The 12,852-nt window shown below is 45.5% G+C and overlaps 1 protein-coding gene across 2 annotated transcripts in view; it reads right to left on the reverse strand.

Annotated features, from left to right (window-relative positions):
* Positions 1 to 12,852, reverse strand: part of cacna1ia (calcium voltage-gated channel subunit alpha1 Ia) — an 856,996-nt gene that overhangs the window by 665,864 nt on the left and 178,280 nt on the right. The window lies entirely within an intron of this gene.

Consider the following 12,852-nt stretch of genomic DNA (forward strand, 5'->3'; position numbering starts at 1 on the left):
ACTTTGATTGGTCACCTTTGCTTTTAGTTATCATAAGTTTACCCTTTTTTGTGCAACTGTGTGGATGACAAACATTGATTTTCTGTATGACTAATTGTTGGGTAGTGTGATATTATTCTTGTGCTTTAAAGTATTAAGAGGGATTACACACAATCTTTTGTTTTGTTATATTTTATTTTGCAGTTGAACTTTTAATCTCTGTAAAAGTGGCAAGTTTAAACCATAGAAAGAGGAAATGTTTGTAGAGACACCAGACAGAAAATTAAACTAGCAGAACTGTGAAAAGGGCACTCTAGCAAGAAGAAAGATCAGAATCTTAAATGGTAAACTAGACATTTTCTGGACTTTCCAAATGCAATACGGTAAATATGCAGAACCATTGGCTATCTTCATGCATGCAAAATGACACTGGGCAGAGAGAGGCTAGGGGTGTTCACCTTGGCACTTACCGACTTTGAAAATTCATTCAAATGAAGGATTAAAGTAAAAGTAATGAATTGAGATAGGATAGCGACGGGAAGAACACAAAGACCATCCCAGAATCCAAGACAATGCAGCATTTTAAGGTGTCCCAAACACATGGAACATCAGCCAGCATCATCTATGAGGTTTCCATATTGTATTACTGGCAATTTATCACACCCATTTACTTTTTGCTTTTTGGTGCATTAAGATAATTAAAAAATGTTAAAGACTATAATGACATGTCATGCTTGCACGTCTGAGGATCACCATCCCATCTCCTCCCCAATATGTGATACCACGCCTGGCTGAGAGGGGATGTTGCCGCTAACTGTCTTGTCATTTTCTTCCTTCACAGTCCTGAGAAACCAACTCACCAGTGAGGGCTTCAAAAGGTCAAATGTTGGAAGGAAGTCTCTTTTATGGCGGAGATGTCCTGACCCAAAGGAGCTCCGAGTCAGATGACCCATCGGCAGAGCTGAATAAATCAGAAGCCACTCCACTATGTGGCACACTCAGTCCCACAGGGATGTACACTGGTTTTGTGAGTGCTGTGCAGAGTGGATGCAGGACCTCTGTGTTTCTCCCAGTTGATTCTGGGGTTCGTCAGGGGTGTGTTCTTGCTCCTACTCTGTTCAATGCTTGTATGGACTGGGTGTTGGGCAAGGTCATGGGGTCCAGCAACATGGGGCAACTTTTGGTGGAGAAAGGTTCACGGATCTTGACTTTGCTGACAATGCTGTGATCTTCGCAGAGTCAATGGAGGCTCTGATCGGGGCGCTCAAGAGACTGAGTGAGGACACTGAGGGTCTGGGTTTGCGAGTATTCCTGATAAAAACCAAGATCCAGGTCTATAATGACCTCTTGGGCACAGCCATCAGCAGTGTGTTTGTTTGAGTGTCGACCTCGTTGAGAGGTTTACTTTCCTTGGCAGTGACATTCATGTCTCTGGTGACTCTTCCTATGAAGTCAGTAGATGGATTGGGAGAGCATGGGGGGTCATGAGGTCACAAAAGGGTGTGTGGCGCTCCCGATATCTATGCAAAAGGACGAAGGTCCAAGTCTTTAGAGTCCTAGTGCTTCCTGTCTTACTATATGGTTGTAAGACATGGACGCTATCCAGTGACCTGAGATGAAGACTGGGCTCCTTTGGTACTGTGTCTCTCCGGAAAATCCTTGGGTACCGTTGGCTTGACTTTGTGTCGAATGAGCGGTTACTCATGGAGTCCCGAATGAGGCACATTACCTGCATTGTGAGGGAGCGTCAGTTATGGCACTACGGCCATGTGGCGTGTTTCCCCGAGGGTGATCCAGCTTGTAAGATCCTCATTGTTGAGGACCAGAGTGACTGGACCTGGCCAAGGGGTCGCCCACGTAACACTTGGCTGCGGAAGATAGAGAGTCATTTCCGGAGGATGGAACTGGACCGCGAGTCTGACTGGGGGTGTTACCGACCGGGTTCCAGTGCATGCTCCCCAACGTGACTTGATTTGACCACTATGTGGTGATTGACTTTTTGTTGTTTTCGTACACCATTGAGCATTGTTTTTGTTGGACGCTGCCTGTCAATGTGGAGGCACCTCAAAATATTCCTGCATTGTCTATACTACCACAAACTGAATACAAATTTATTACCTGCTTGCCTTTAGGATTTGCTCTCAGTTGCCACCTGGGGTATAAACGAATAAAGAGGAGATGCCCTCTAATAGGAGAAGTGAAAACTCATTCTAGGCCATGTGAGTGCAGTGACAAGAGAATAAGAGTTGGGGTGGATGACATATTAGTTGGTCTATGTAACAAAGAATCTGGGCGTGGGAATAAAGTATCTGTGTTTTTAAGGATACGGTCACCCCAAAATCCTTTCACAATGAAACACTCATTAGACATCCGTTCACAAATATCAGAAAGATTTAAAAGAAACAATACAAATGAAGCTTCTCTAATGTCTTTTGAAAGGTTTGCCAGCCGAAAAGTAGGCTTTAGTTCCTTACAAAAAAAAATCAATATATTGATCAGTCAGCTCAAGTTGGACAGTTGGGAGACAAAGTCAGAGAGGTGAGATTGTGATGGTTTGGACATGTGCAGAGGAGAGATGCTGGGGATATTGGGAGAAGGATGCTAAGGATAGAGGAAAAGAGGAAGGTCTAAGAGAAGGTTTATGGATGTGGTGAGAGACGACTTGTAGGGTGTAGGGTGTAACAGAACAAGATGATGAGGACAACAAGAGATGGAAAAAGATGATCTGCTGTGGCAACCCTTAATGGGAGCAGCCAAAAGAAAAAGAAGAAGAAAATCTCTTAGTATTCCTTTCCTCTCAGACCTGTCAAGCTAAAGGACTTATTTTCAAATCCCACTTTCCTTTCTGCAGCCTCAAGTATAACTCTAGCTAAGAGCCTTAGCAAGAGAGCTCCAGTTGTGGTGTCTGGATCCATTAGACCTCAAGCGTGGAAATGTACCCCATGAGAACCTGATCCTGTTAAAGTAAATGGAAATTGAATCGTATCTGTACGCTTTGAACATTAAAGGCCTATAGTGTCACTCTTGGAGATTCACCACGCCATACTATAAGTATTTAAAGTGTGGGATAATCCTTGGGCCAAAATCAGTAGAACATTCAGATTTTATGAGCCTTCTGTTTAACAAGATGTTATTAAGGATTTTATATGCTTTATCAAAGTTTTGCTTTGCTGGCCTATGATACAAATTCTAACATTAACATTACAATCTTGTTATAGTTCTAATGCTTTGTCCTTTGAAGTTCAGGTTCACTGCATTTTAAAACCTATGAGGTTTACCTGAGGGTATATCCAAACTGTTATATTCTAGGATCCTTACTTTTAACTAATTTGAAGCAAATTCTTAAATAGCCTATGGATCCGTAATATCATCATTGTTATTTGATTGACATATTATGCAGTTTGCATGTCATAAGATTCATACAGTGCTTGAAGTGGACCAGTACTCACAGGTACGTAGTACCAGCTCCTCTACTTAGAGAATGGGCAATACTTTCTAGCATACCTGTGGAGATTTAATGCTAGTGTATCGCTATAAACAGAGTGCCGCCAGTAATTTGTTTCCACTTTAAGGACTGGATGCATATATCTTATGCTTCCCATGTTGAGAGATCATATTGCATTTGGTCAAAAGTTTTCTGAACCCTTTTAGAGATATAAGTCTCCTGTAATGACTGTAATGTAATGGTATTTCCTCAGATGGGCCACTTTTCGCTCACAACCCTTTCTCTTTTGATCTGAACGGACTTCTTTATATTGAAAGGCACTTGGCTCTTACTCATTGCTTTATGACTGTATTCTTCATGCATGCATTTTGTAATTTTGACCTTATTCTGTTTCCATTAAGCATAACATTTTATACATTTTGTGATAAGTGGTCTACACCACAGTGCAGGTTCTTAAGTAAATAGTTGCATTCCCGAGAGTGTGCAGGCTCAGGACGGGTGATGGCGCCACTCCATGGATGATTGTGGTACTTGGCTGATCATGCACTCAGGTGCAAATGTGAGCAGATCAGTCAGGTGCCTCATTCACACCTTGGAGTGGGTCATCTGCACAATCGAGCCATATGACTGAGGGAAAGGGGAATAAAAAAGAAACAAGAAGGAGGGAGAGAGAAACACAGAAAGAATGAAAAGAAAGGAATTGGAAATTGAAGTGACAGAGATGGAAGGACCGGGAGACGCCAGTGTGCGTAGGAATGGAGGCAGGTGGTTGGGAGTGAGTCTGGGGCTGAAGAAGGGGCGCTGCTATTGAGCGGTGTTGGGGAATAGGAACAGCCCAGTAGGCATTGTCTCCCATAGACACTGAAGGATTGGTAGCAGGAGATGTGTGTGCAGCTCAGTGTGGCACCCCACATATGCCAAAGGCCTGGCCATGGGGATCCAAGCCAGGTATTTAGATTTGACTTCACCAGACATCCCCTCCTTTAACCGTCACCTTATCGTGGTGGAGGGGTTTGCGTGTCCCAATGATCCTAGGAGCTCTGTTGTCCGGGGCTTTATGCCCCTGGTAGGGCCACCCAAGGCAAACTGGTCCTAGGTGAGGGATGAGACAAAGAGCGGTTAAACAAACCTCCTATGAAGAAAAACAATTTTGGACAGCGTTTTCCCTTGCCCGGACGCGGGTCACCGGGGCCCCACTCTGGAGCCAGGCCTGGAGGTGGGGCTCGATGGCGAGCGCCTGGTGGCCGGGCCTGCACCCATGGGGCTCGGCCGGGCACAGCCCGAAGAGGCAACGTGGGTCCCCCTTCCCATGGGCTCACCACCTATGGGAGGGGCCAAGGAGGTCGGGTGCAGTGTGAGTTGGGTGGTGGCCAAAGGCGGGGACCTTGGCGGTCCGATCCTCGGCTACAGAAACTGGCTCTTGGGACGTGGAATGTCACCTCTCTGAAGGGGAAGGAGCCTGAGCTAGTGCGCGAAGTTGAGAGGTTCCGGCTAGATATAGTCGGACTCACCTCGACGCACAGCTTGGACTCTGGAACCAATCTCCTTGAGAGGGGCTGGACTCTCTACCACTCTGGAGTTGCCCCCGGTGAGAGGCGCCGAGCAGGTGTGGGTATACTTATTGCCCCCCAACTTGGAGCCTGTACATTGGGGTTTACCCCGGTGGACGAGAGGGTAGCCTCCCTTCGCCTTCGGGTGGGGGGACGGGTCCTAACTGTTGTTTGTGCGTATGCACCGAACAGCAGTTCGGAGTACCCACCCTTTTTGGAGTCCCTGGAGGGGGTGCTAGAGGGCATACCTTCTGGGGACTCCCTCGTTCTGCTGGGAGACTTCAATGCTCACGTGGGCAATGACAGTGAGACCTGGAAGGGCGTGATTGGGAGGAATGGCCCCCCTGATCTGAACCCGAGCAGTGTTTTGTTATTGGACTTTTGTGCTCGTCACGGATTGTCCATAACGAACACCATGTTCAAGCTTAGGGGTGTTCATATGTGCACTTGGCACCAGGACACCCTAGGCCTCAGTTCGATGATCGACTTTGTGGTCGTGTCGTCGGACTTGCGGCCACATGTCTTGGACACTCGGGTGAAGAGAGGGGGCGGAGCTGTCAACTGATCACCACCTGGTGGTGAGTTGGCTTCGATGGTGGGGGAGGATGCCGGTCAGGCGTGGTAGGCCCAAACGTGTTGTGAGGGTCTGCTGGGAACGTCTGGCAGAGCCCCCTGTCAGAAGTAGCTTCAACTCCCACCTCCGGCAGAACTTCGACCACATCCCGAGGGAAGTGGGGGACATTGAGTCCGAATGGGCCATGTTCCGTGCCTCTATTGTTGAGGCAGCTGACCGGAGCTGTGGCCGTAAGGTGGTCGGTGCCTGTCGTGGCGGCAATCCCCGAACCCGCTGGTGGACACCGGCGGTGAAGGATGCCGTCAAGCTGAAGAAGGAGTCCTACAGGACCCTTTTGTCCTGTGGGACCCCGGAGGCAGCTGATAGGTACCGGCAGGCCAAGCGGAATGCGGCTTTGGTGGTTGCTGAGGCAAAAACTCGGGCGTGGGAGGAGTTTGGGGAGGCCATGGAGAATGACTTTCGGACGGCTTCGAGGAGATTCTGGTCCACCATCCGGCGTCTCAGGAAGGGGAAGCAGTGCAGTGTCAACACTGTATATGGTGGGGATGGTGCGCTGCTGACCTCGACTCGGGACGTTGTGGGTCGGTGGGGGGAATACTTCGAAGACCTCCTCAATCCCATTAACATGCCTTCCAATGAGGAAGCAGAGCCTGGGGACTCAGAGGTGGGCTCCCCCATCTCTGGGACTGAGGTCACCGAGGTGGTCAAAAAACTCCTTGGTGGCAGGGCCCCGGGGGTGGATGAGATACGCCCGGAGTTCCTCAAGGCTCTGGATGTTGTAGGACTGTCTTGGCTGACACGCCTCTGCAACATCGCATGGACATCAGGGACAGTGCCTCTGGATTGGCAGACCGGGGTGGTGGTCCCCCTCTTTAAGAAGGGGGATCGGAGGGTGTGTTCCAACTACAGACGGATCACACTCCTCAGCCTCCCTGGAAAAGTCTATTCAGGGGTCCTGGAGAGGAGGGTCCGTCAGTTAGTCGAGCCTTGGATTCAGGAGGAACAGTGTGGTTTTCGTCCTGGTCGCGGAACAGTGGACCAGCTCTATACCCTTAGCAGGGTCCTGGAGGGTGCATGGGAGTTTGCCCAACCAGTCTACATGTGTTTTGTGGACTTAGAAAAGGCATTCGACCGTGTCCCTCGGGGAATCCTGTGGGGGGTACTCCGAGAGTATGGGGTACCGGCCCCCCTGATAAGGGCTGTTCAGTCCCTGTACGATCGGTGCCAGAGCTTGGTCCGCATTGCCGGCAGTAAGTCGAACCCGTTTCTAGTGAGAGTTGGACTCCGCCAGGGCTGCCCTTTGTCACCGATTCTGTTCATAACTTTTATGGACAGAATTTCTAGGCACAGCCAGGGTGTTGAGGGGGTCCGGTTTGGTGGGCTCAGGATTGGGTCACTGCTTTTTGCAGATGATGTTGTCCTGTTTGCTTCATCAGGCCGTGATCTTCAGCTCTCTCTGGATCGGTTCGCAGCCGAGTGTGAAGCGGCTGGGATGAGAATCAGCACCTCCAAATCCGAGACCATGGTCCTCAGCCGGAAAAGGGTGGAGTGCCCTCTCAGGGTTGGTAGCGAGATCCTGCCCCAAGTGGAGGAGTTCAAGTATCTCGGGGTCTTGTTCACGAGTGAGGGAAGAATGGAGCGTGAGATCGACAGGCGGATCGGTGCGGCATCCGCAGTAATGCGCGCATTGCATCGGTCTGTCGTGGTGAAAAAGGAGCTGAGCCGCAAGGCGAAGCTCTCAATTTACCAGTCGATCTATGTTCCTACCCTCACCTATGGTCATGAGCTATGGGTAGTGACCGAAAGAACGAGATCGCGAATACAAGCGGCTGAAATGAGTTTCCTCCGCAGGGTGTCTGGGCTTTCCCTTAAAGATAGGGTGAGAAGCTCAGTCATCCGGGAGGGCCTCAGAGTAGAGCCGCTGCTCCTCCGCATCGAGAGGAGTCAGATGAGGTGGCTCGGGCATCTGATCAGGATGCCTCCTGGACGCCTCCCTGGTGAGGTGTTCCGGGCACGTCCAACCGGGAGGAGGCCCCCGGGGAAGACCCAGGACACGCTGGAGGGACTATGTCTCTCGACTGGCCTGGGAACGCCTTGGGATTCTCCCGGAAGAGCTAGAAGAAGTGGCCGGGGAGAGGGAAGTCTGGGCATCTCTGCTCAAGCTGCTGCCCCCGCGACCCAACCTCGGATAAGCGGGAGACAATGGATGGATGGATGGATTCACCAGACATCTCAACTGTGGTCGGTTTCAGAAGGATGTGGTGGCTCTGAGGTTAGGGATCTGCACTGGTAATCGGAAGGTTGCTGGTTCGAATCCCGTAAATGCCAAAAGGGATTCTGCTCTGTTGGGCCCTTCAGCAAGGCCCTTAACCTGCAATTGCTGAGTGCTTTGAGTAGTGAGAAAAGCGCTATATAATTGCAAACAATTATTATTATTATAATTATTACCAGGGGGCATGAGTGTTTTATGGAACAGATTTCTACCTGTGGTTTTAACTTTGTTTTAATAGATAATTTATTAACATTCACACAGACACTATGCTTTTATGCATTATTTATTTATTTACGTATTTGCTGCACTGCATCCCTTGCTAGATGTGTACATCTCGGATCATGACTATCAATGGTTCCAGGTTGAAGAGGCTCTCGGCAGCGACAAGGGAGTGTTGAGCCAACCCGGACTGTCATACAAGTGTTTTTTAATGTTTATGCATATGTTTTACAAAGCATTCTGCACATTTCATTGTGCTTTGTTACCCAATTGTAGTATTTATTTTTTGCTGTTTTTTTGACCCTCAGATTGTCATACACTGTATGAATACAGTACCTTCACCTATTACTTTAATCATCCCACTTTCAGACAAAGCTAGATAAACCATGAGACAACATAAAACTTTTGAATGGCCTGGGCTGAACATGCAGCAACCTGACAAAGATACCTCCTTCCGAGGTCAAAAGTAATGTTGGTGTAAATGTCAATTAGTATGAGCGATTCTGAGAAATAGTTTGTAAACTAACAGTGGGTATCTGACCATTATGTAATGAATTAGAACGATTCGCACAAAATTGAATTTGCAGCACAGCTTACAGCTTCACTTCATGGCCAGCAGTGCCTTATATCTTCATCACATCTGCAACCTTCTTCACTAGCTGGAGAGCGAGGCACCTCTCCACTGCTAAAATCCATTGGCCTTGGTGTGTGGGTGCCAGCAGGCCACTGGAAGAAACTTGACTTGGATTAAGTAATGAAGTTGGGGAAAATGAGCATCGATGGTGTTACCTCTGACCCCAAGGCAGAACCGGTGGTGTGAATGTGCGAGCAGGCTGATGAGAGCAGCATTTAACACTAGAATCCCTGAAGTCTACGAAAAAACACATAATCCCACCTTAAATTCCTTTGCACCTCTCCATTGGCTTCTTTTGTTTTGTAAATGTGTCGATCAGCACAAGCAGCAAGAAGCCTGCTATCCCATCACCCCACTGCCGCAGCTCAACTCGGACAAAATGTTCTCCCAGCTCAAGTCTATACTTCCTTAGAAGACTGGCATCTTTCAATATCTGCAATAAGATGCTGCAGATGATCTATCAGACGGTTATGGCGAGCGCCCTCTTCTACGCAGTGGTGTGCTGGGGAGGCGGCATAAAGAAGAGGGACTCCTCACGCCTGGACAAACTGTTGAGGAAGGCAGGCTCTATTGTAGGCACGGAGCTGGACAATGTGAAATCCGTGGCAGAGTGACGGACGCTGAGCAGACTCCTGTCAATCATGGAGAATCCAGTGCATCCACTAAATAGTATCAACTCCAGACAGAGGAGCAGCTTCAGCGACAAGACTGCTGTCACCGTCCTGCTCCACTGACAGACTGAGGAGATCGTTTCTCCCCCACACTATGCAACTCTTCAATTCCACTCGAGGGGTAAACGGTAACATTATACAAAGTTATTGTCTGTTATACCTGCATTGTTATCACTCTTTAATTTTAGACTGTTTTTTATCAATATGCTGCTGCTGGAGTATGTGAATGTCCCCTTGGGATTAATAAAGTATCTATCTATCTATCTATCTATCTATCTATCTATCTATCTATCTATCTATCTATCTATCTATCTATCTATCTATCTATCTATCTATCTATCTATCTATCTATCTATCTATCTATCTATCTATCTATCTATCTATCTATCTATCTATCTATCTATCTATCTAGGTCTTGTTTATCTGGGTGTGAGGTGCCTGGAGTTGTAGAGGGTAAATAATATATCGGTATTTGGAACACATGCATTTTACTTCAACAACGATCTATGTAAGTGTAGGATGACAGGAAATGCGAGGCAAGAAATGTGGAACACATAGCTAAAACAGAACATTTTTTCATGTCATAGTACTAATGACAAAATTTTGACATGAAGTGTATAATGTGTGAAGACTGAAATCCAAATATCAAGTAAACACTTTTACAAATGGTACAAGTATAACAAAACAAGTGCGCTTGTATTCAAGAATATAACCAAAGACAAAGAAATCGGGTTAGGGTATGATGGTGACACGACTGCTTGGGTGATGCAGTGGTAAGAACCCCTGACTCATAATCAAGAGGTTGCGTGTTCGATTCTGGGTGCTTCCCAGAATTACTGTTTTGAGTAGTGCGCTGCTCTTATTGCTACTATTATATAATGAAAACATGCATTTGATTTGAGTCTGTAACAGCCTGTGTAAATTTATGGTACTTGTAAAGGTTAGCATTTTTTTTATTTTTATTGAGTTTTATTTTCTCAGTCACATTCACGCTCGCCCCGGTCTGACACTGCTGTTTTCAAATAAAGACGTGCTATAACAGAGGTGAACTCAGATGAGGATGAAGGTTCTACATCGCAGAAAGAAAACAGAAGCCCACCTCACAAGAAACATCCACTCACATATAAAAACAACGCAGCTGCACCAGGTGTAAAGGCGAAAGACGGTTGGGCATCATTCTGCCAGTGAATCTTCCACACGCATGTCCTTAAACGAAACAGCAGGGCATGCCGAGCTTGCCAAGGTATCATGCAAAGTTTTGTTTGTGATTATGTTTTGTGATGGTCTTTATATGAAAAACATTTATATGTTACTTACATAAAAGCCAGATTGAATGTTGTTTACCTTGATTTATTTAGTTACCTTCCTACAACATAAAGTCAAAGTAGACTACAGAGCTTCCTGTGTTTGATCGATGTAGGCATACTGACAAAGGCCTACTCTCAATATATTTACATGTGATTTAAGTCTCCATATCAAGTGTTTTATCTAATGAAATTCAAATGCTGTAATATTTCACCGGTCAACAGTTTCATCCCTGAGTTCCTTTCTAGTTGACAGTTGTAACTTTCTTCTGATTGTACTGTAGAACAGGATTTCTTAACCCCTTTTCACATGCCTCTTGGATGCTAGCGAACCTCTCACTAAATCAAGTACGATTGTCAAAGGGGTGGGTGGTGTTTTGATCGTCAGAGCAGCAGATTAATCAAGCGTGATTGTCAATTCTTTTCCTCCATGGGGATCACAGTACAATTGTTAGAGCGGAGATTGGGGAGGTCATCTGTGATTGGCTGAGATCTACCTGCGATGCTGCTGCTGTGAATTGAGTGGGACCATCGGCCTGGTGGATAGGGTTTCATCTGGGTTTGGTTGCAGTCCACCTGTGATGCTGCTGTGAATCAAGCACGTCTGGTGTGGACTGCAGCCCACCTGCAGTTCCGTCATGGCCCATAGGTTGGGAAACGCTGCTCTAGAGAGTTATAGGTTTACCAAATGTCATACTGTACTTTATAATTATTTACTTTTACCCATTGAGGATGATATCATTGAGTGTTCTAAATTAATCTCACTACAAGGTTTACACCAACATCATTTTGGTTGGTTCTATCAGATTGTATAATACTTCAACCCCTTTAATTCTAGGTTATAGGCTTATTATTTTCAGAGTAAAGCAAAATTCTTCCTTGTGTGTGTTAATCAACATGCGAAACGTTGCCACTCTCTGCTCTCAGTGTGTCTTCGCTCTGCAATTGCTATGGATGTACAGCGGCAATAATTGAGATTCATATCTCAGAATATTTTTAAGCAAAAACTATCATTCCCCTATATGTAGATCCTATCGAATTGTAAACAAAATATGATAGCTTCTTCTGGTCGCATTCTTTTTAATTTTTTTTTTGTTCACCGATTTATAGACATATTCACCGATATTCACTTTCAATCATCTCTAAAAGTCTTGCCACTTTAAGCCATAACATTTGTGCCTTAAGGTGTTTGCACACTCAGTCTGTCTGCTTTGGGCCAAATCAGAAGGCGATTAGTTACATTATTTCAGTCGCCAATTAGTAAGATTGTGTTTTACACAGCAAACTTTTACACAAACCGAAAGTAGCAAACACCTCGTGGTCATATCATGGACTTCTTTTATTGGGCTGAAATGATTTGTCACCATGAAAAATCATCATGGAGAGTCATTGCCATGTAAAGATTTAGTAAGTGGTTTGCTTTGCAACAAACACCACCATTTCTAAAGGGTCATGATTCATTATTCATTTTCTGATCCACACCAATGTTCAAGTGGCAAATTCACATCTAATAGAGTTCAGAGTTTGAAAAAACTGATCCAAACGATCTAGTTGTGAAAACATCTTTAGACAATTATCTCAAGGCAAATCCAGAGGCTAATTTTTCAGATGAATTAAGAGATGAAAAGAACAGACAAAGTCTAATACAGATAGGGTCAAAAATGGAAGATCTGAAAATACCAAAAGCCAAAATGAGTTTCAAAAAATCAAAGTGAGAAAGCATGCCAAAAGATTCAGATACCATTAAGATTCCTCAGCAATAAATCTTTTTGCATCCACAAGCTTAGACATCAGGAATAATGTGCCACCATCTTAAACAGTGGTGATACAATGAATCGCAACACTGCAAACACATGGTAGCAACAGGAGGTACAGCATAATAAACTGCATGATCATGATTGTACTCGAATACAACAAATTAGTGGCAATTGTGATAACACAAAATGACAACCTGATAAGATCACCAAAATAATGCTGAAATTTAGTACCACTGTCAAAATTAATATAAAGATGAAATAAAGACTATATGGTTCAAAAGCCTATTGGTTATTCCATCCCTTCATATTCTGACAATATTGATATTAGCTTATACTGTACATTATTGGAAATACACCCACTAGAAGATAGTTTTATCGACAGCTGAACATCAAGCATCAGTGGTTTGGATTTACCATCAATGAACCAATTGGTCTTTCCTGATATGA

This window comes from Erpetoichthys calabaricus, chromosome 12 (assembly GCF_900747795.2).
Source record: "Erpetoichthys calabaricus chromosome 12, fErpCal1.3, whole genome shotgun sequence".
NCBI classification, from domain to species: domain Eukaryota; kingdom Metazoa; phylum Chordata; class Cladistia; order Polypteriformes; family Polypteridae; genus Erpetoichthys; species Erpetoichthys calabaricus.